Source organism: Sciurus vulgaris, assembly GCF_902686455.1.
Source record: "Sciurus vulgaris genome assembly, chromosome: X".
NCBI classification, from domain to species: domain Eukaryota; kingdom Metazoa; phylum Chordata; class Mammalia; order Rodentia; family Sciuridae; genus Sciurus; species Sciurus vulgaris.
This window is the reverse complement of record NC_136471.1, coordinates 2,020,805-2,041,950: the sequence shown is the minus strand read 5'-3', so window position 1 is coordinate 2,041,950 and position 21,146 is coordinate 2,020,805.

The following is a 21,146-nucleotide window of genomic DNA, read 5'->3' as shown; positions in this document are numbered from 1 at the left end:
TTCTCCTTTTTAAAAAAAAATTTAAGTTTTTATTTCTTTACGTTTCTTGCTTTCTTTTCCTTCTGTTTACCTGTTCCCTCAGAGTCACTTTCTCCCTTATTTACATGCTAACATCCGATTTCTTTTGATTACACTCTCACCCTTTCTATTTTCTAGAACATCTGAATCTTCTTTTATTATCCCATTAACAGCCATATTCTTCATCCTTCTGCATCCTCTTTGTCCTCCATCAGAAACTGCAGACATTATTGTAAACCTGTTTGTTTTACCGAAGATAACATTTGACCTCATTTTGTTTATTATGGCAATTTTGTTATTGTCCCCATAGGGGCTTTTTGGTCTAGGATTGCATAGTGTCTGATTTGGGCACTGCTAATATTGATCTCCCCTTAAAGAAAGGGTTCTGGAAACCTATAGGGCCACTGTAAGCCTATAGGGGGAAATCTGTAATACCCCAGATCTGCACTGCTAGAGGGGAAGATACATGAACAACATGAAAAAACAAGGGAAGAAAATGATCCAAACAAATCTAGATTCTATAGTAATAGAATCCAATGACAGTATGTTAGAAGAAATGTCAGAAAAGGACTTCAGATTATACATGATTAAGATGATTCGCGAAGCAGAGGATGCAATAAGAGAGCAAATGCAGGCAATGAATGATAATACCAATAAGCTGAAAGAGCACCTGCAGGAAGCAAAAGATCATTTCAACAAAGAGATAGAGATTCTCAAAAAAAACCAAACGGAAATCCTTGAAATGAAGGAGACAATAAACCAAATAAAAAACTCAATGGAAAGCATCACCAACAGACTAGACCACTTGGAAGACAGAACCTCAGACAATGAAGACAAAATATTTAATCCTGAATATAAAGTCGCCCAAACAGAGAAGATGGTAAGAAATCATGAACAGAATCTCCAAGAACTATGGGACATCATGAAAAGACCAAATTTAAGAATTATTGGGATTGAGGAAGGCACAGAGATACAAACCAAAGGAATGAACAACCTATTCAATGAAATAATATCAGAAAATTTCCCAAACCTGAAGAATGAAATGGAAAATCAAATACAAGAGGCTTACAGAACACCAAATGCACGGAATCACAACAGATCCACACCAAGGCACATTATAATGAAAACGCTTAACATTCAAAATAAAGATAGGATTTTGAAGGCCGTGAGAGAAAAGCATCAGATTGCATATAGGGGGAGACCAATACGGATAGCAGCCAACTTCTCAACCCAGACTCTAAAAGCTAGAAGGGCCTGGAACAACATATTTCAAGCTCTGAAAGAACATGGTTGCCAACCAAGAATCCTATACCCAGAAAAACTAACCTTCAGATTTGAAGATGAAACAAAGGTGGTGTGGACAATCCCAGACAGAAGAGATTACATCCCATTTGCCAGCACTTCCTTATCTAGCCCTCACCACGTGCCCTTCATGTTGATTAATTCACAGCACCTCTTCACAATGGCACTATTATCAAATGAGTGAGTGACTCATTTCAAGGAATCTGATTCTGAGGCTGAAGCGCCACGGAGGAAGCAGAGGGCAGGCTGCGCACTTGTAGTGCCCTGGAGCCTCGGTGCGCTTCAAAATGCAGCACCGCCCTGTCTCGCCTGCCTCCCAGCAGCTGTTCCGAAAGGAGCCTCATCACAGTTTTTGGAACCTTCCCTTCACCTGGCAGCACTGCTCCTTCTTGACCTCTCCACCAGCACCTCTGTGCAAACCCTGCAGCCTTCCTGTCTGTCTTCCCTCCCTGTTCTTCCTCTCCTCGCTCCACATCTCTGGACTCCACAGCCCCTCCACAGTGGCCCCTGCCTTCACGGCATGCCATCACAGCCTCTCCTCTACAGAGAACTGCACAGTGCCACTGCCTCCTGCCAGCAGTCGATCCTTGTGTAGTAGAGCCAGCTCCGTAGCTGGATGCCTGACTGCTCGCAGCTTCCTGAGCCTCGCCTCCCTCTTCCCCTTCTGCCCTACACCCGTACAAACTGACAAGAAAGCCTTAGCACCAGTGGAAAGTTCAAACCGCACATGGGAGCCCTGGCCTCGGCCCCATCCCTGGTGCTGAGAAGACCCCTCCACTCTGCTTTCCAGGTCCTCTCATTCACGCTTGGCAGGCTGCCCTGCTCACCCCAGAGAGCCTCATTTTAGGGGTGGTGGCATTTTCAATATCCCCTTGGGAGTGTTGCGGGGGCCAACAGTCAGCCGAATTTCAAACAGTCAGGGTCTACCTGTTCCTGCAGAGTGACCCAACACACTCCCTCCTGCCAACACTTTCTCTTCATGTGTCACAGGACCCTATTCTCCTAGGTCCCTTTCTACCCTCCTGGCCACTGCTTCCCATACTGGGCCTCTCCCTGCCCAATCCCTGCCCATTAGAGAGTGCATCTCTGTCCTCATGTACTCTGGTGACTGCAGTGCCATGCAGGGACAATGAGTTCTAAACTTACCCAGCCCACGGCCAAGCTTGGCACCTGCACCCCAGACACACACCTCCCCATCTCCATTCCCATTCATCCTACCACACTGAGTGAGTGAGTGCCTGCGCAGCCAGACTTAGGGCCTGGTGCTGGGGAACACAGCCGTGACCACAAGCAGACAAGGTCTCCCTTCAGCAGCCTCACCCTCCTCCCCCACCCCATCCCTGTACTCCAGACAGAGCGACCTTTGTCAAACCACAGTCTGATCATGGCCCGTCCTGCTGTGAGCCTGCAGCAGCTATACCAGCTGCCATTCACAGCTCTGTTCACCTGGCACATCGGGGTTTGGTTTCATGAGAGAAGGTGCGCGATTCCTTACAAGTGGGGGCACTTGGTGAATCTGCTGTGTGGGATTATTTTCTTTGTGAGATTCAAGTAAAAGGAGCTCCATGGAGAAAATCCTACCATAAGGTCGAGGCACACACAAGATGATGTATGTGAGCACAGGGTCAGCAACGGAGCCCTAAGAACAGCAGTAATGAACCCCCAGAGTTGAGAAGGAGAGGCCTGACTGCTAGGAGCTGGGGGTGGGTGGTGTGTTGGTACAACGACATGACTGCGGATGGGGCAGGGTTTCTTTGAGGGATGATGAGAATGTCCTGGAACCAGATTGTGGTGACAGACACCCAACTCAATATATTTAAAAAACCATTCAATTATTCGGTTTAAGTGGGTGAATTTTATGATATGGGAATTATTCCTAAACAAAACCGTGTTTTAAAAAAAGACTCTCAGTTGTGCCATTGAGGAGCAAACATTCCCATAGGGAAGAACTGAAGACTGACCAGCCAAGGAAGTCAGAAGGCAGAGGAAGGGGCAGACAGGTAGGACACCTGCCGTCAGGTCCCAGGAGGCCCTGACACTTAAAGCTTAAAGACACTTAAGCTCAGACCTGAGAAGCCAGAGGGCACTGGCCAGAGGCCAGCAGCTGCAAGGTGGCAATGCTCTGGTACAGAAAGACCCAGGAGGGGTTATGGCAAGGAGGTGGTGCAGAGACAGTGGGAAGGTGTGCCCTCTGAGTTCTGGAAGGAAACAGGTACTGTCAACTCCAAATTTCGCTCTCTTTTCAGGGCTTGTTGGGGAGGGGGCTGGGCTGGAAGGTTGGAGATGCAGGATCCCAGGCTTGGGAGGTGCTGGTGGAGGACTCTGCACACACAGAGTCCACCCACCAGATGGCCACATCTTGACTCAAGTTTCATTGGTGACCCTGAGTCCATCCTGTGACGGTGTCCCTGGTTCCTGAATGCATCATTCCAGTAGATTTACTTAGCAGCTGGCAGCGTGCTCCTGGTGGCTCATTGGCTCAGGGTATGGTGACTCCACTCAGAGCTACTGGTCCAACTTGATCCTCCAGCTGGAGCAAATCCGGAAAGCTTCTGGAAAAAGGCTTGCAGTTCTGTTCTAATGAACAGAGAACTCCAGAAGCTTTTGCCTACCCCAGGCAACAGTATTATGCCTTTGCTCTCTTCTCCCTAGGATACTTCAGCTCTTGGGCTCCGTGCCACAGTGCCACCCCTATGGACCTTGCTCTTGCCGTAGCCCCAGGATACCACAGAGGTCCACTCTATGGCAGGATGCTGTCAGGACCTAGGCATCAGGAGGCCTCTGTTTCCTCAAAGGCCTCAATAAAACACACAAGCACCAGAGGCTACGAGAACAGATCATGAGCTGGAGTGACAAAAGGTGGTGGTCAGGAAAGAAGGCCTAGAAATGGAGACTCAGCGGGGCTGCACCTGTTAGCACTGATGAGGTCTGGGGCAAGGCTGTGGGATGAAATAGCTGAGAGAGGGTGGAGGTTGAGATATCCAGAAGAGAGGAAGGAGGATTGTCTATTAGTGAATTTCCACATATTGACACCACCCTAAATGTGTTACCCTCACATAGGGTGTATGTCTGAAGGCATCAAAGTACATATGTACTCGGAACTACATGCATTCCCTACGACTGCCACATGAACTATAGAAATACAAATTGGGTGCTTAAAAATTTCTTTTCTCTCAAAAATTCCTGAAGTCTGATATCAAGGAGTAGGCAGGGCTCATTCCCTCCTCAGGCTTCAGGAGGCTCCTTCCTGCCTCTCCAGCTTCTGGGGCTCCAGGTGGCCCTGGGCTGGTGGCCCCAGCCCTCCAGTCTCTGCCTCCGTCTCCACATGGTTCCTCCTCTGTGTCTGTGTCTCCTCTTCTGTCTCTTGTGAGGACACAGCCATGGCATCAGGGCCACCCTGACCAGGAAGAGCACATCTCAGGCTCCTGCACTCACTGCCTCTACAAAGACCCTTTTTCCAAATAAGGTCCCATTCCGAGTCCAGAGGGTGAGGACCTGAGTTTGTTGAATGAAGAAATCAAATCCAAAGGCTTTCTAAGTCTCCCACTTAGAATGTAAGGATTTGGGCTCCTGCTTCAGTGCTCTCTGTGTTATCTCAAATGTCCCCTACTCGTTGAGGTTGGAAAGAAGACCTCACCAGTTTCACCATCCTTGCCAGGTCCCTCTCTTCTGTATGCTGTGCCATCCATATCCCCTTACCTCCAGCCATCTCAGTTGCTTCCACCCCTTTGGGGTCCTGTTTGCATTGCTGAGGCTTAGGACTAGAGACATCCTTCACTGCCACCTCTTCATGACTTCCCTACACTGGTATCTTTGACCCTAGTACCAGCGCAGCCCAGGATGTCACTCATGTACCCACCATCATTTGACTGACCCTGACTCCAAGGTTCTAAATCTAGAGAGAGAATCTCATTGGATGAGCCTGGTTTGTGAACATGTCCCTCTGAAACAGGAAGCCAGTTTTGGTCAAATCAGCTTTGAGGAGGGTCCCTCATATAAACCAGATAAGTGGGACTCTGAGCCAGGGAGAAACCTGTGGAAGACTGTGTGAAGAGGAAGCCAATGACCTGCTATTTCAGTCCAGAGACCCAGGGCCATCCATGTGGCAGGGCCATTCCAAGGGTACAGAGGGTCAACTCACTGCTTCACACTTGGTGAGCCATCTCATACCATACATCTAGAAAGGAAATTGGAGAAAAAGATCAGTGAAAGTTAGTTGGCTATCTTGTCTTTGGTATTAGGAATTCAAACTCTTGATTCTCTTGGCAAGCAGTCAGTACAGACGTTCTCAACTGATAGCTGAGAAATAGCTGTGGAAGTCGGTTATCTAACAATATAGAGGCAACTATCAGAAGAGTTTCAGTAACACCAAAATGCATCCAGATTGCAAAGGGAGAAATGAAAACTATCTCTACTTGCAGATGACACAATCTTGTATGCAGAAAATCACAAGGTGTAAACACACACACACACACACACACACACACACACACACACACACCTGTTCAAGATAATAAATTAGTTCAGCCAAGTTTCAGGTTATAAGATCTATATATATAAATCAATTGTAGTTTTCTATACACTACCAATGAAAAGACCAAAATGAAATTAAGAAGACAGTTCCATTTATATCAGCATCAAAAAGAATAAAAATACTTAGGAACACAATTTTAAGAAGGGCAAGACTTGTACAATATATTGTTGAAAGACATGAAAGGTCAAAACAAATAGAAAAACATCCCCATGTTCATGGACCAAAAGCCAATACTATTAATACGGCAGTATTCTCTAAGTTGATCTACAAATTCAATGCAGTCCCTATCAAAATCTATTTTTTTGTTTTAGTCAACTTTCTTGCTGTTGTGACCAAAAGACCTGACAAGAACAATTTTGGAGGAGGAAAAGTTTATTTGGTGTTTACAGTTTCAGAGGTCTCAGTGCATAGACAGCCAACTCCATTGCTCTGTGCCCAGGGTGAGGCAGAACATCATGGCATAAGGGTATGGTGTAAAAAAGTGGCTCAGGACACAGCCACCATGAAGGAGAGAGATGCTCCTTGACAGGTACAAAATATATACCTCAAAGGCACGCCCCCACTGGCCTACCTTCTCCAGTAATACTCTACCTGCCTACAGTTACCACCCAGTAAATCTCTATCAACTGATTAGTGCATTGATTAGCATTAATTCACCTCTAAACCTTTTTGCATTGTCTCACACATGAGCTCTTGGGGAACACCTTACATCTAAACCATAACAAATTTTGCAGAAATTGACAAGCTTATCCTAAAATTCATATGGAAATTCTAGAAACCTAGAATGGCCAAAAATATCTTGAATAAGAATAGTTGGAGAACTCACACTTCCTGATCTCAAAATTTACCAAAAAACTACAGGAATCAAGACTCTGTAGTATTGGCACAAAGATAACCATATATATCAAGGGAATAGAATTGACAGTCAAAAATAAACCCGTACATCTATGGTCAATTGATTTTGACAAGGGTGCCAAGATCATTCAATGCAAGAGAGAATAGTCTCTTTAACAACTGGTGCTGAACAACTGGATATCCACATTCAAAAGAATGAAGCTGGACCCTTACCTTACCTCATGTCATAGCCAAAAATTCACTCAAAATGGATCATAGGCCTATATGTAAGAGTAAAAACTATAAAAACTCTTAGAATAAAACAGGTGTAAATCTTTATGACCTTGGATGAGACAGTGATTTCTTAGCTATGACACCAGAAGCACAAGTGACAAAAGAAAAAATAGATAAATGGGACTTCATCAAAATTAAGCAGTTCTGTCAAAGGACATGATCAAGAAAGCAAAGAGATAACCCATGGAGTAGGACAACCTATTTGCAAATCATATAGCTGATCACTGACATATCTAGAATATGTAAAGGACCATTACAAATTAACAATCAAAAGGCAAATAGATCAATTAAAAGTGGGCAAAGGATCCGAATATTTCTCAAATATCAGAGGATTTAGTATTTCTCAAAAGACTATATACAGTGTGCCATGAGAAGATGCTCAATCACTAGCTAGGGAAAGGCAAATCAAAACCACAATGCAAGGGGGGACAAGGGAAGAATAGAGGTATTTTGGATTAGACGGAGGAGAGTGGAGGGAGGGGAGGGGAACAGGCATAGGAAGGATAAGAGAGTGAATCGGACATTAAGACCCTATGTGCATATATGATTACATAACCAGTGTGAGTCTACATCACGTACAACCAGAAGATTGAGCAGTTAGATTCCATTTTTGTATGATGTGTCAGAATGCATTCTACTGTCATGTATAACTAATTAGGACAAATTTTTAAAAACACAATGTGAGACCACTTTACACCCAGAATTCGCACTCCTGTGTATGTGTAGCCAAGAGAATTTGAAGCTTTCTGGGGGCAGTTCTGAGGGTGGAACCCAGGCATTGTGCATGCCATGCAGGGGTGCCCTACCACTGAGCTACACCCCCAGCCCACACAAAATCTTGTACATGAATTTTCATAGCAGATTTTATTCATAATAGCCAAAAAGCAGGAACGACCCAATGTTGATCAGTAGATGAGTAGATAAACAAAATGTGGTCTGTCCACACTGGACTATCATTTAGCCATAAAAAGCAGTGATATACTGACACATGCTACAACACAGATGAACTTCAAAAAGATTATGCCAAGTGAAAGCCAGGCACAAAGAACACATAATGCATGATTCCATTTCTATGAAAGATCAGAATAGGTAAATGCAGACGGAAAGCAGATTCATGGTTCCTGGGGTTTGGAGAAGAGAGGAATGAGAATTGAGTGCTTAGTAGTTACACGGTTTCTTTGGGACGTGATGAAAATATTCTGGAATAAGGTAGTGGTGATGGTTGCACAACTCTGTAAATGTTTCAAAAAAACTATTGAAATGTACACTTCAAGTGGGTGACTTGTATGGTATGTGAATTATATACCAATAAAACTATTTTTAAATGGGAGCCTGATGGGAATCCCTGAATTATTACTGCTCCTCGGCAACTCCCTCCTAGAAAGAGGTCAGCTTGAACAAAGGCCACAACACAAATCTCAGTAGCCCTGTGTGAAGGCGAAGGACAATGACTTGGGAGCCTGGTTTTGATGTTGCACTATAGTTCTGTAAAATGTCACCATTGGAGGATACTAGGTGGAGGGTACACAGGAACTCCCTGCACTGTGTTTGGAACTTCCCATGAATCTATAAGAAATTCAAAATAATAATAATAAAGATGTGATGTGGGTGGGCTGCATCTAGACGCCTAAAGAGCTCCTGCAGGTGTTGGCAGAATTTTGCTCCTTGGGGCTGTAGGACAGGGGTTTCCATTTCCTTGGTACATGGCCCTCCTTTAGTCTTCCTGCCAGCGGCACTGGGAGGACCCTCTGTCATCTTCACATCCTTCTGTCTTCCCCTTTTGGCCTCAGCTGGTGAAATTCTCTTGTACCATCTCAGCTTTCTATGTTAAGGTCAACTGACTAGTAGCTTTCATCACATCTGCCAAATCCCTTTGGCCATGTAATGTAGCATATTTGGCATGACCTCAGGGAATGAAGGTTGTGGAGACCAAAATTCTATCACAAATGCATGATATCAAAGCTATTTGGATGTAAAATCCCCAGTATTGGTTAGATGTAGGATGTTGCAGAGCAGGAAGGGGGACATCGTGAAGTTCTCCCAAGTGCAGGGCAACTGGGTGGGTGAAGGAGCAACTGTGGGAAGGAGAAGATGAGTTCAATGTCTCATATTGAACTTATGTCTCCCTGCGGTTGTACCTGAGGGAAAAGTTCTGGCAGCCATGATAGGTAGGAGCTGAAGCCATTCCAGCGGAGGGTGGTGGGTGACAATAAGAGCTGCAGAGGAGTGGGCAGCTTCGAGCCCCTCCTGGGGTCTTCCACCCCAGCCTTAACCTGCGGCTTTCTCCTAGCACCCAGCTTCAAGAGGACCCCAGTCTCCTCTTACCTCTCTTCATCTCCAGAGACCCCAGAAGGAATCCCAGCCAGTCTCTGGGGCAGCCTGCCCCCCCCAGCCCCGAGCCTGCATGCTGGCCACAGCCTGCCACTAGGGGGCAGAGTAGTCTCTACCAAAAGCCACCCAGCTCAAGTGTGTGCGTGTGCGTGCGTGTGCAGATGCGAGTGTGCACGTACAGTGGGGGTGTGGTCATCTCTTGGTTGTTGAAGTGTGCTGACTCACAAGTACGTAGCTCCCTACACATATGCACACATGCACACACACTGTGGGGAGCCCCTTGCAGCCCCTTGGCATGGAGACTCTGGAAGGTCCCCTCTACCGGACACAGGGAAGCAGGGCCCTCAGAATGTGAAGAGGGCAGGCAGTGAAGGAGAGCCTCCGGTGCATCCTGACTTCTCCTGCCTCAGTCACCCCCATAGCACTCATTTCCCCTGTACTGGCTAAAGAGGAGATCAAATTGGGCTCTGGAGCTTTGTGCGGCAGCACAAATGGCCTTGGAGGTTGGGGCCAAGAGTTGGATCTTCTTCAGAGAAGGAGAGAAAACAGGTCATTTATTCACCCACCCCCACTCTCAGGCCCAGCACCCTCAACGCCATCTCTCCAGAATTGAAATTCACAGCAAAATACACAACTAGTGAATAACTGGGCTCAGGTCCCAGAAATAGGCTGCCCTTTCTAAGGGGTGACGGGAATATCCTCCCTGCTTCCTGTTGCCATGGTTTCCACTCAGCTACCAGGCAGCCTGTTGCGTGGAAGCCATTTTCTGCGATGGGTTGCTGGTGCGGGCTGGGTGTGCAGCTGGTAGCTGCCAAAAGAGACAGGGTGACAAACACCCTGGTCCAGATTCAAGGACCAGGAAGAAAATAGTGGGGCATCACGTATTCTTGAGTTTGCACATCAAAAGGGCTTAAAGAGAGACAAAATTGGCAAATGCTAAAGCCAACGCATGGGCAGAACCAACACCCTGTTGGTTTGGGTGCTGGAGTTTTTAGCACTGGGGAGCCGGTCTTCTCTTCTGGCCAGAGAAACCTAGCAGAGGGGCATCTTCTTGGGAGGACCTGAGCCAGCACAGCACAACAGACATGAAGAAGTCTGAACTCAGTCTGCTGCAGCTTCCACATTGGGCCCTATCAGTTCCAAAGACTCACAGTAGGCCCACCCACCCCTACACCCCAACAGCCTGCCACCCTCCCAGAGGAACTGGGACAAGGATCAAAGCTCCTCTGGCCTCCAAGCTCGTGAGCTGCCCCAGTACCAACTGAGGGACTCCCTCATGGCCTAGTGGTTTCTGTTCACCCCATCTGTCCTTGCTCCTCCTCTCAGCCTCAGGCGGAAATGTGTCCAGGGACCAGAAGGCTGCAAGTCCACCATCTCCTTATTTGAAAGGAGAGGGAACCCTAGCTGTCCTTGCTTGGCTGTTCCTGGTTCTGTCCTGTCTAGAGGGGAAGAGGTGAAGGGGCCACCCCTCCCCCGGAGGCCAGGTCCTAGGCTGAGCACCAGAGCCTGAGAGTGGGGATCACACGTAGGCCTGCAGCCCCTCCAGCACTTCCTGGGGCCTGCCGGTCATTCCAGACCTTTCCTGTTGGTGTAACTCATGACAAGCTTTGTTTATGCCGGTCACTGTGTCCATTAACTTTTCTGGTCCTTTTCAGTGATTAAAATTCAGCCCAGACTCACAGCCCATTGGAAGCTTCCCCTCCCCATCCTTGAGGCTGGAATGAACTGGAATGGAGGGGAGTGTGCCCTGACCTTCCATCCCTCTCCTTCCTCCCCTCTTAACCCCCTCCTTGGGCTGGGGCAGGCAGGGTTCTTCTTGTGCCAAGGTTAGAGACAGGGGTGAGGAGTGCCCTGTGTTTGCCTAGGTTTGATGATGCCTGCTGATGGGGTTCCCCCTTTTCAGGGTGGGCTCAGAACTTTCCTTGCTAAGGGCCCATTGGGACTGGGCATCCTGTCTTCTTTGGGCCCCACCAGGGTTTACAGTGCAGCCCCCTTCCCAGCCCACCTGTGCTTCTGGCCCCATGCTTTGTGTCAGTCCCTCCCAGTCAGCCAGCTGGTGCAGGTGCTCAGCAAGGAGCTCAGCATGCTCCCCATCGGAGGGAGATCTGCCAGCTCTCCCCATACAGTGCTCCCCAACCACGCACTGTGAGCAGATCCTGCCAGGAAAGAGCCAGAGGCCTTCTCCACAAGTAGCACTCTTAATCATCCGCTCCTTGACCTGGAGGTTACACCATTAACAGGACTTCTCTGCAAGGGACAGTGAGGGGCAGAATAAGGAATAGAGGACTCACCCTTCAACCCTAAACCTAACCCCTGCTCTCCAGAGGTGGACTTAGGGAGGTGGTGCGAGGGCTCGGTGCTAGAGAGAAGGCTTTAGGCAGAGATTCTGATTTGAGCCCTCCAGGCCGCCCCTGAATGGGTGTGAACAGGTCACCCAGAGGCAGCAAGCCGAGATGCTTTTGGAAGCCATGAACCGCAGTGGACTCTTCAGTACTTGGGCCCTGTTACCAGAGGGCTTCCGGCAGCCCCAGGAGCAGCAGGCTGTGTCTGCCTCGATGGGACCTCATTTTCCCAAAATGTTTTCTCACTTTACAGTTTACAAAAGCAGTTCTCTAAGGGCAGCGTGCTTCCCTGTGTGCTTCTGTACCAGTGAAGACAGTATAGCTCTGGGCTCCCTCCACCTCCCTGAGGGGTGTGATGCTTGCCCTGGAGATAGTGGAGCCACTGGGTCCAAAGGCCATGATGAGCTGGGAGGACACTTAGCAAATTGATGACATCTTACCCTTGTCCTTTTCTGTTTATTCTAGTGTGGAATGTTTAAGGACCTTTTGCCTTTGGTATAAAGACCTTGTCCTAAGGCTTTTAAAGTGTCCTACAAATAAGCATACTTTAAGATATTTTGTACTTCATTTCATGTGTCCTGACACGATTTTTTTCTGTGAGTTAGATATAGTGTGGTACCTCCCTCCCCTTGTCACCTGACAGAATTGGACATGGTGGTGGTTGCTCTGCCCCCATCCAGAAGGGGCAATGCCAAACCCACAGGCAAATGGGCAAATAACCAATACTGTGCTGTGTAGACATGTTTGTAGCTAGTCACTTTTGAAGGAAGAAGAGAAGGAGGAAATAGGCCCTAATCCAGCTAAGATGCAACCCTTGGAAATACAACACAGAGGCAGAAGGGCCTTTGGTGGATTGGTTTCAAAATGCTTAATTTTTTAAATCAGGCAAATTGATCATTAGAGAACTGATTAAGCTAGAACCACTGTTAGAATAAAAGGGGAAAATAAACTCCTTCATTTGAATTCCAAATTTGGGCTTGGAGGTGACCTAGTAATGAATCGAACTGGTCGTTAGGCAAACTGGCTGTGGGTGGCCAGGGCAGTGCATGGAGCCGGTGGGCACACGTAACCTTGAGTTCTCTCTCCCCTGAGAGTGCGGGTGTTGGGCCTTGAAGCAGAGAGGGGCCCTGAAGAGGAAGTAGCATTGTGGCCCAGGCACAGAGCTGCCCAGGACCTGGAGCAGGTCCTCTAAGTACCACTATTATATCCAAGAGGAGCCGTGCATTCAGGATCAGGAGGAGCTGGAGGTGTGTCCCCAGGAGAGACAGGCATGATCAGCAGGTGGGGAGCCTTTGGGGGCTTGGAAGCAGCTGCAGTTTGCCAACAGGTGCTGAAGTACCTCAACATTTTAACCATAGGCCCAGAGACTGCAGAGGCAGAGCCAACCTTAGGACCCCAGTTTTTCCCCAAGGCCCAGTGAAGATTCTGAGGTTTCTCAGTCAGGGCAGGATCATGGTGCCCCTCTGTATGTAATTCAACAGAACTTTTACCTTTTAAAAATTGTCTTTAGTAGATATTGGATAGACTCAAAAAAATGTTTGCAAAATACTCAAAAAATATGTATAGATATAGAGAATGATAAAATGAGCCCCATTTTCCTTTTTAGTTACACCACCTTTGCATACAACACCAAACAATATGATTTTAGTTTGGTCTACTTTGAACTTCATATCAGTGCAATTATTCTGTCTGTAAACTGCTTTTTCACTGAACATGGTACTTCAGAGTCTCTGTAGTAGCTGTAATTCATTCATCTACTTGGGTGTTCTGTTTGCTTGTGGGACTCAACTGCAGCTGGCCCAGGTGATGGCTGGGTTGCTCCCAGTTTGTAAGCTATATGAAGGGTCCCAATGCCCAGCATAAGCTTCTCTAGAGATTCTATCCAGGGATAGATTACAGGTGTGCACCACTATGCCCAGCTCACTTCCTCCTTCTTTACAAGTATATTAGCAATGACAGTTTGGTCTTCTGCATAAATTTAAGAACCACTGTCAAACTTCATTTTAAAAATGAAGATTACATTTAGATTACAATTACATTCAATCTATAAATCAAATTGGGAGGAACTGGCATGTTCAAATCATTGATTTTTTTGCGGGGTGGGCAGAGAATTCTGAGTAGTCAAGGTAAAGGCAGTCATGTATATCTGGAGTTCTCAAAAGATCTAAAAATGATTTTTAGAAATCAAGGAAAAAGACCCACACAAAACCCATGCCCTCAGCATATCCAGAAGATAAACAGCATGTGAGCTTCAAAGTGCCTAAAACAGATAGTCACTAGGCTGGGACAGAAGATCCTCCCGTGAAATGCAAACGGAAACAATGACCCAAACCATGTAGTAAACCATAATACAACCACCCTGAAACCATCAGCCCTCAGGCTGCAGAAAGAAAGGACCCGAAACAAATCTTGAACTCCAGAAAGAAGCTCTCTTCTTCAGACATGAGTTGACAATTCTGAAACTACTTTCTAAATACTCTAGGATTGAGTAAATACATAAATACATGGTAGCTAATGGGAACCGACTTTCTCAGTTAGAGAGCAGTTACAGATAAGCAAGTGGGAAAAAGACTAGAATGAACTTGGTGCTGCTGGATTGAAATTTGAGGTATCATTATAAACTCAAAGTGATAGATGGATGGACAGAAGGGTGGATGGATGGATGGATGGATAAAGATAGATGTGTATGGGAGTCTACATACATATCTGTGTTAGCTTTCCATCACTATAAAGAATACCTGAAATAGTTAACTTCAAAGAAGAAAGGTTTATTTTGGCTCATAGTTTCAGAGGTTTTCAGTTCATGGGCACTTGGCCCTTTCACTATGGGCCTGTGGCAGTGCATTTCATTATGGCAGGCGCACACAGTAGAAGAGGCCTGCTCACCTCCTGGTAGCGAGGAAGCAAAGATAGAGACAGGGAGGGGCATATGTGACCTAACTTCTTTCCGCTAAGCCTGCCTCCTGAGGGTTCCACCGACTCTCAGTAGTGTCACAGGCTGGCAAATAAATGTTTAACACGTGAGCCTTTGGGGGACACTTTTCCAGGTCACAGCATTATTATATATACATCTACATACATGTATCTATTGTCTCTAGGTGTGTGTGTGTGCATGCCTGTAATTTCCAGTTAGGTTTCTAAATGCCATTATCCACTGAAAATGAACTAGAGATCCTAGGAGGAATGGCTGGTTCCAGGAATACAAAACAAGGAAAGTCAAGATGAGTCTAGAATAGTTTGCTCTTCCAGAAAGTAAGGAACCAACAAGTCCATTTGCTGTCAATCAAAAGTAAATGAGGGAAAAGGGAAGCTCTTCCTCACAGTAGAAAACCAAACAACAAAGGTAGAAGGGATGATGGATGTAGAAAGTTGCCACTTGGCAAAGATCATAGTAATAAGTGATTCAAACAAAAATAGTCAATGGATGAAAAAACTTATGGATGAAAGTTTATTGAGGAACAGGATGTTAATATTGTCTACAAATGTCTCCCTACAAAGGAGAAGCTTGACAGAGGAGACACCTGACAGACACTACTTAAACAAGTGATCAAAGTGACCATCCAGTACTGAGAAGAATGCAGCACTTCTGTTCTGTTCTTCCCAACAATGCGAAACCTAAATCGAATCATGAAGACATAGCAGACAAGCCCCAACGGGAAGACCTCTACAAGATAACTGACCTGTGCTCTCGAAAAAATTTCTATATCATAAAATGCAAACACCAAAAATGTGCTCCAGATTTAAGACCAAAAAGGCCAACAATGTATGATTAGAGAGGCTCCTTTTCTAGAGAGGACATAATGGGGGCAATTGACAAACTCCAATAGTATTATATCAACATTGACTTCCTGATTTTGATTAACTATACTGTGGTTAACATATGCGAATGATCCCTGTTTTTAGGAAATACACACTGAAGGATTTACAGATAAAAGAGCATAATGATTGATTCAAACATTCCAGAAGGGGTGTGTGTGTGTGTGTGTGTGTGTATACATAGAGACAAGAATAAAGCAAATATAGTAAAATATCAACATTTAGGAAATCTAGAAGTGTATAGAAGAATTCTTTCTCTTTTAACAGCTGCATTGAGATATAATTCACATGCCATACAATTCACCTAACTAGGTCTACACCTAAACATGAAATTGCCGGGTCATATGGTAACTCTAACATTTGGAAAACTGTCAAGTTTTTGCAAAGAGGTTGTACCACACATTACATTCCTGTCAACAGTGTATGAGGGTTTCAACTTGTCTACCTCTTCACCAACACTTGCTATTGTCCATCTTTTTAATTATAGCCATCTTACTTTGCATGACATGTTATCTCATGGTGATTTTGATTTGCCTTCCCCTAATGGGTAGTGATGGGAGCATGTTCTTCTTGTGCTCAGGAGTCACTTTTACATCTTATTTGGTGAAATATCTATTTCAATCTTTCACCCATTTTAAAAATCAGGTCTTTTATCTTTTTATTATAGGGTTGTAAGGGCTCTTTTTATATTCTAGACACCAATCCCTTATTTGATATGTGATTTTAAAAACTTTTATCTCATTCTGTGGGTTGTCTTTTCACTTTCCTGAGAGTAACATTTGCAACACAGAACTATTTAAATTTGATGAAGTTGAAATTTATGTATTTTATCTTTGGTCACTTGTGATTTTGGTGTCATAGCTAAGAAACTATTGCTTAATTCAAGGCATGAACATTTATGCCTACACTTACTTCTAAGAGTTTTATAGTTTTAGTGCTTGCATTTGAGTCTTTGGTCCATTTTGAGTTAGTTTTTATGTTTGGTGTGATGTATGGGCCTAACTTCATTCTTTTGAAATCCAGTTATCCCAGCACTGTTTGTTAAAGAGACTATTCATTCTCCCATTGTCAAAATCAATTGACCACAGATGTATGGGCTTGTTTTTGAGCTCTGAATTTATTCTGATCGATCTATAAATCTATCCTTATGGCAATACCACACAGACTTGATTACCCTAGCTTTATAGTAAGTTTCAAAATCAGGAAGTATGAGTCCTCAAACTTTGTTTTTCTTTTTGAAGGTTGTCTTGGCTATTCCAAGTTTCTTGCACTTACATGTGAATGTTGGGGATTAGCTTGTCAATTTCCGCAAAAATTTCAGCTACAATTTTGATAGGAATTAATCTGAATTCATAGATAAATTTGAAGAGTTCTGTCATCTTAAAAGTATTAAGTCTTCTGATACATGAACATGGAATTTCTATTTATTTAGATCTTCCTTATTGATTTTCAACACTTTTTATACAGTGCTGGATGCAGTGGACAGTCCTATAATCAAGCTACTCAGGAGGCTGAGGCAAGAGGGTCACAAATATGAGGCCAATCTATAGTGAGGCACTTTCTCAAAATAAAAAGAGCTCAGAATAAAGCCCAGTGGTAGAGCACCCGTGGGTTCAATCCCCAGTGTCACAAAAAAATATTGTGTCTTTCAATCCATGAGCATAACATTTATTTATGTTGTTTTCATCTTTCCTTCAATGTCTTTCAAAGTATTATAAATTTCTACATAATTATCTCGAATATCTTTGTTATATTTATTCCTGGTCATATATTTTATGCTATCATAAGTTTTATCTTCCTTTTATTTACAAATCCTGTTTCTGTTGATTTTTATACATTGAGTCTATATCCAGAATCCTTTCCAAATTTTCTTACTAAGTTGAATAACTTGTTTGTAGATTCTTCAGGTTTTTTAATATAAACTATCATATCTTCTGCAAATAATTTTTGAATCTTTTTTAAATTTTCCTTGCCTTACTATGCTGACCACAAACTCAAGTACAATGTCATAGAATTGGTGTTAGTCACTAACCTTATCCTGTACCTGATCTCAAAAGGAAAGCAATGAACATTCACAAATGAATAATAATTTTGTTTTCAGCAATTTTACCCTGGTGTCTGTAGGTATGCATTTCTCTTCATTTGTTCTGTGCAGGGTTTGGTTTTGTTTTGTTTTGTTTTTGGTACCAGAAATTGAGCCCAGGGGCGCTTAACCACTGAGCCACATCCCCAGCCCTTTTAGCTTTATTGAGACAGGGTTTCACTAAATTGCATAGGGCCTCACTAAGTCACGGAGGCTGGGTTTGAACTTGTGATTCTCCTGCCTCAGCCTCCTGAGTCACTGGGATTTGTGTGGAGTTTCTAAATCTTCTTTAATCTGTGGTTTGATGTTTTCACATAAGTTTGGAAATTTTTCAGTCGTTGCCTTTTTTTTTGGGGGGGGGGGGTCCTGGGGATTGAACCCAGGGCCTTGTGCTTGCGAGGCAGGCACTCTACCAACTGAGCTGGGCTAGCTCCCTAGCCCTGCCTTTTTAAATACAGCTTGTGCCTGTTCTTCCTCTCTTTTTTGTGGATTCCAGTCACACCCATTGACCCTCATGGCATCCTCTCCATCTCTTGTCCTCTTAGTTTGCTTCTCTCCATGCCTTCTTTTGACTTCTGTCCCAGTTCGTTGACCTTCTCTTCATCTGGGTATATTCTACTACTGTGTCCATCTGTTGATTTATTTATTTTTCTTTCCTTCCTTTTTATTTTTTATTGGTTCTAATTGGTTGTACATGACAGCAGAATGCATTTTGACACATTGTACACAAATGGAACACAATTTCTTATTCCTCTGGCTGAACATGGTGCAGAGTCACATGGGTAATAATACTGGGGATTGAACCCAGGGGCATTTTACCACTCATTTACATCCCCAGCCTTTTTAATTTTTATTCTGAGACAGGGTCTTGCTAGATCACCAAGACTAGCATCAAAATTATGCTTCTGCTTCAGCATCCTGGGATTACATGCCTGCACGACCACACCTGGCCTTTTTTTTTTTTTTTTTTTTTGTACCAGGGATTAAATTCAGGGGTGCTCAAACACTGAGCCACACTCCCAGCTCTTTTAAAAAATATTTTATTTTGAGACAAAGTCTCACTAAGTTGCTTAGGGCCTCACTAAGTTGCTGAGGCTAGCTTTTTTAATTGGTTCTTTTTAGTTATACATGACAGTAGAATCTATTTTGACATAAATATACAAGCATGGAATATATCTTATTCTAATTCTGACCTAGTACCTCCCTTTTCCCTTCCCTCCCCCTACCCGCTGCTCCCTTTCCTTTAGTGATCTTTCTGCCATTTACGCACAGCTATTGTTTTAATTAGTGTCTCATGAATGTACATGAAGGTGAGTGTCATTGTGGCATATTCATATATGTACATAGGAAAGTTAGGTTAGATTCAGTCCACTGTCTTTCCTTTGCTTATTCCCCCTCCCTTCCCTTCATTCTCTTTTTCTACTCCACTTCTATTCTCACCTCCCTGCATTGTGAATTAGCTTCCACATATCAGAGAAAACACTATGGAGCCAACCTAGGTGCCCTTCAAAAGATAAATGGATAAGAAAACATGACTAATTATCTTTATTGTTTACTGAACATTGTAATTGTGAAATTTTTTGCAACAATAATTTGAGGGAAAGGGTGTTATTAACATCCTCCAGAGAAGATTCCACTTGGCATTGCCAGCTTCTGAGGATACTAGCAATCTAAGGTCACCGTTTGGGGTATTGAGAGGATAAAAAGCTAGCTAAAGTTCTAGAAGACTTTTCACTCCTATGGAGCAGTCCTACAGGGTCCCAACCAAAAAGAGAGATTCACCAGGGTGCTCCCTTGGTAGGGCCTGGATTCCAGTGTCTGTCCTGCTAGGCCCCTGTAGCTGTCCGAAACCCTATGCGGCATGGAGCCCACCCATTCTGGAATGTATAAATACCCCCAGGTATAAGTAGCTCCCAACACTGACTTCACTTCCCTAAGCTCCCATCCTTTTGTAGATCCTACTCTGAAAAGTCTTCATTCTCTCTTTTCTCTACGATGCCTTCAATCAGATGGTTTTCATATGTTTTCGCTTTTCTAATTGTCTTCATTAGGAGGTAAGCATGAATTAACTAATTTGTCATTAGCAGAAATGGAAGTCCTTTGTTGAATTTTTAAAATCAAGGATCCTATTTTTCAATTTCACAAGTATTATTCGATTCGTTTTCATATGTATGTGCTTGATTTTAAGGAATGATATTTTCAGTCCTCTTTGATTTCTCTTAACATATTAAGCTCACTGATTTTATGCTCTAGATCTGATCGTCCCAACATGTGCAGTCTGTGGGAGTTCGGTTGTGCTGGCACTCGCTCTTGGGGCTGTTTCCTTTTTTACTTGCAGGTGGGCCTTCTGACAGCTTTGCAGCAGGGCGGGGTGGGGCGGGTGCTCCACCCCAGAACCATTTTAACCAAATTCCCAGTCTGGGGAGTCCATGGGGATTGTAAACCCCAGCCTGTGAGTCCAAACACTCAGAGTAAATCTTCTCCCCTCCCGCTCAGGCCAGGCTGAGGAATTAGCAATTCTCCTTGAGGCCCTGGGGTGCAGAGGTAGTGGGCCGCATTTCCAGTTCATCCTGACAATGAAGCCATGAAAACTGAAGCTCAAGGTCACCAGGGTCTACAAATGCTCTCAGATTGAAGTTTGACCTCTGTATTCTGGTTACCTTTCCGAGTTCCTGTTTTGATTTAATTTTTGGACTCAGAATTCCTTACTTTTTGCCATATTATTGATGCATTTAAAAACATGATTTTTAAATATTTTATTTGGCATCGTATGTACTAACATAAAAACAGTTTCTTTCTTGGCTTTCTGATTACAAAAATCTGGATATGTTCACCAAAGATGAATATCTCCCTCTCATTCGTGGATTATTTGTTCAGTGGGAGGTTTTATATTTTTCTTTCATAGATATTTTCATAAAAATAGTTATACATTTACCCATTAGATGTGTCATTAAATGACTGATCCCCACTAGTTAATAACAGGGACCACATCCAATTTCTTTTCTCCTCCATCAGTTAGGATTGCGTTCAGCTACACAGATGACAAAAATCTCCTAAGGATGTTGGCCTAACCAAAGTAGACATTTATTTGTTTTGCACATTAATGAACTCCAGAGGTAAAACTTTCAGGGCTAGTATAGATGTTCCACAAAATGGTTAGGGATCAAGGGTCCTCCAGATCACTCCAGATCACTACATCATAATCCATACTGTGTGGCTTTCTTTCTCTTAATCCAACATGGCAGCCAGAGCCCTAGCCTTTATATCAGAATGGAGATAAGGAGGAGGATAGAGGAAGGGGTACAAGAGAAACAAAGAGAGTACCAACATCTTTGTGTTCCCCAAAAGGTGCTAGTCCAGACTTCCAGTAAAATCTCACAGGTCACATGACCACTCTTAGCTAGAAAGGAAGCTCAGAAGTGTCATCTTTGTTTGGTCATAGGCCCAGCTACAGATTGGGGCTATATCTCCAAAGGAGAATGGGGCAGCAACCAGCAGTCTCCACCACAATCACTGTATCCAGGAAGCCTGACCCCACACTGCCACACTGCTGACCCTCTGTATGTGTTGAAATAATGAAGACAGAAGGGAA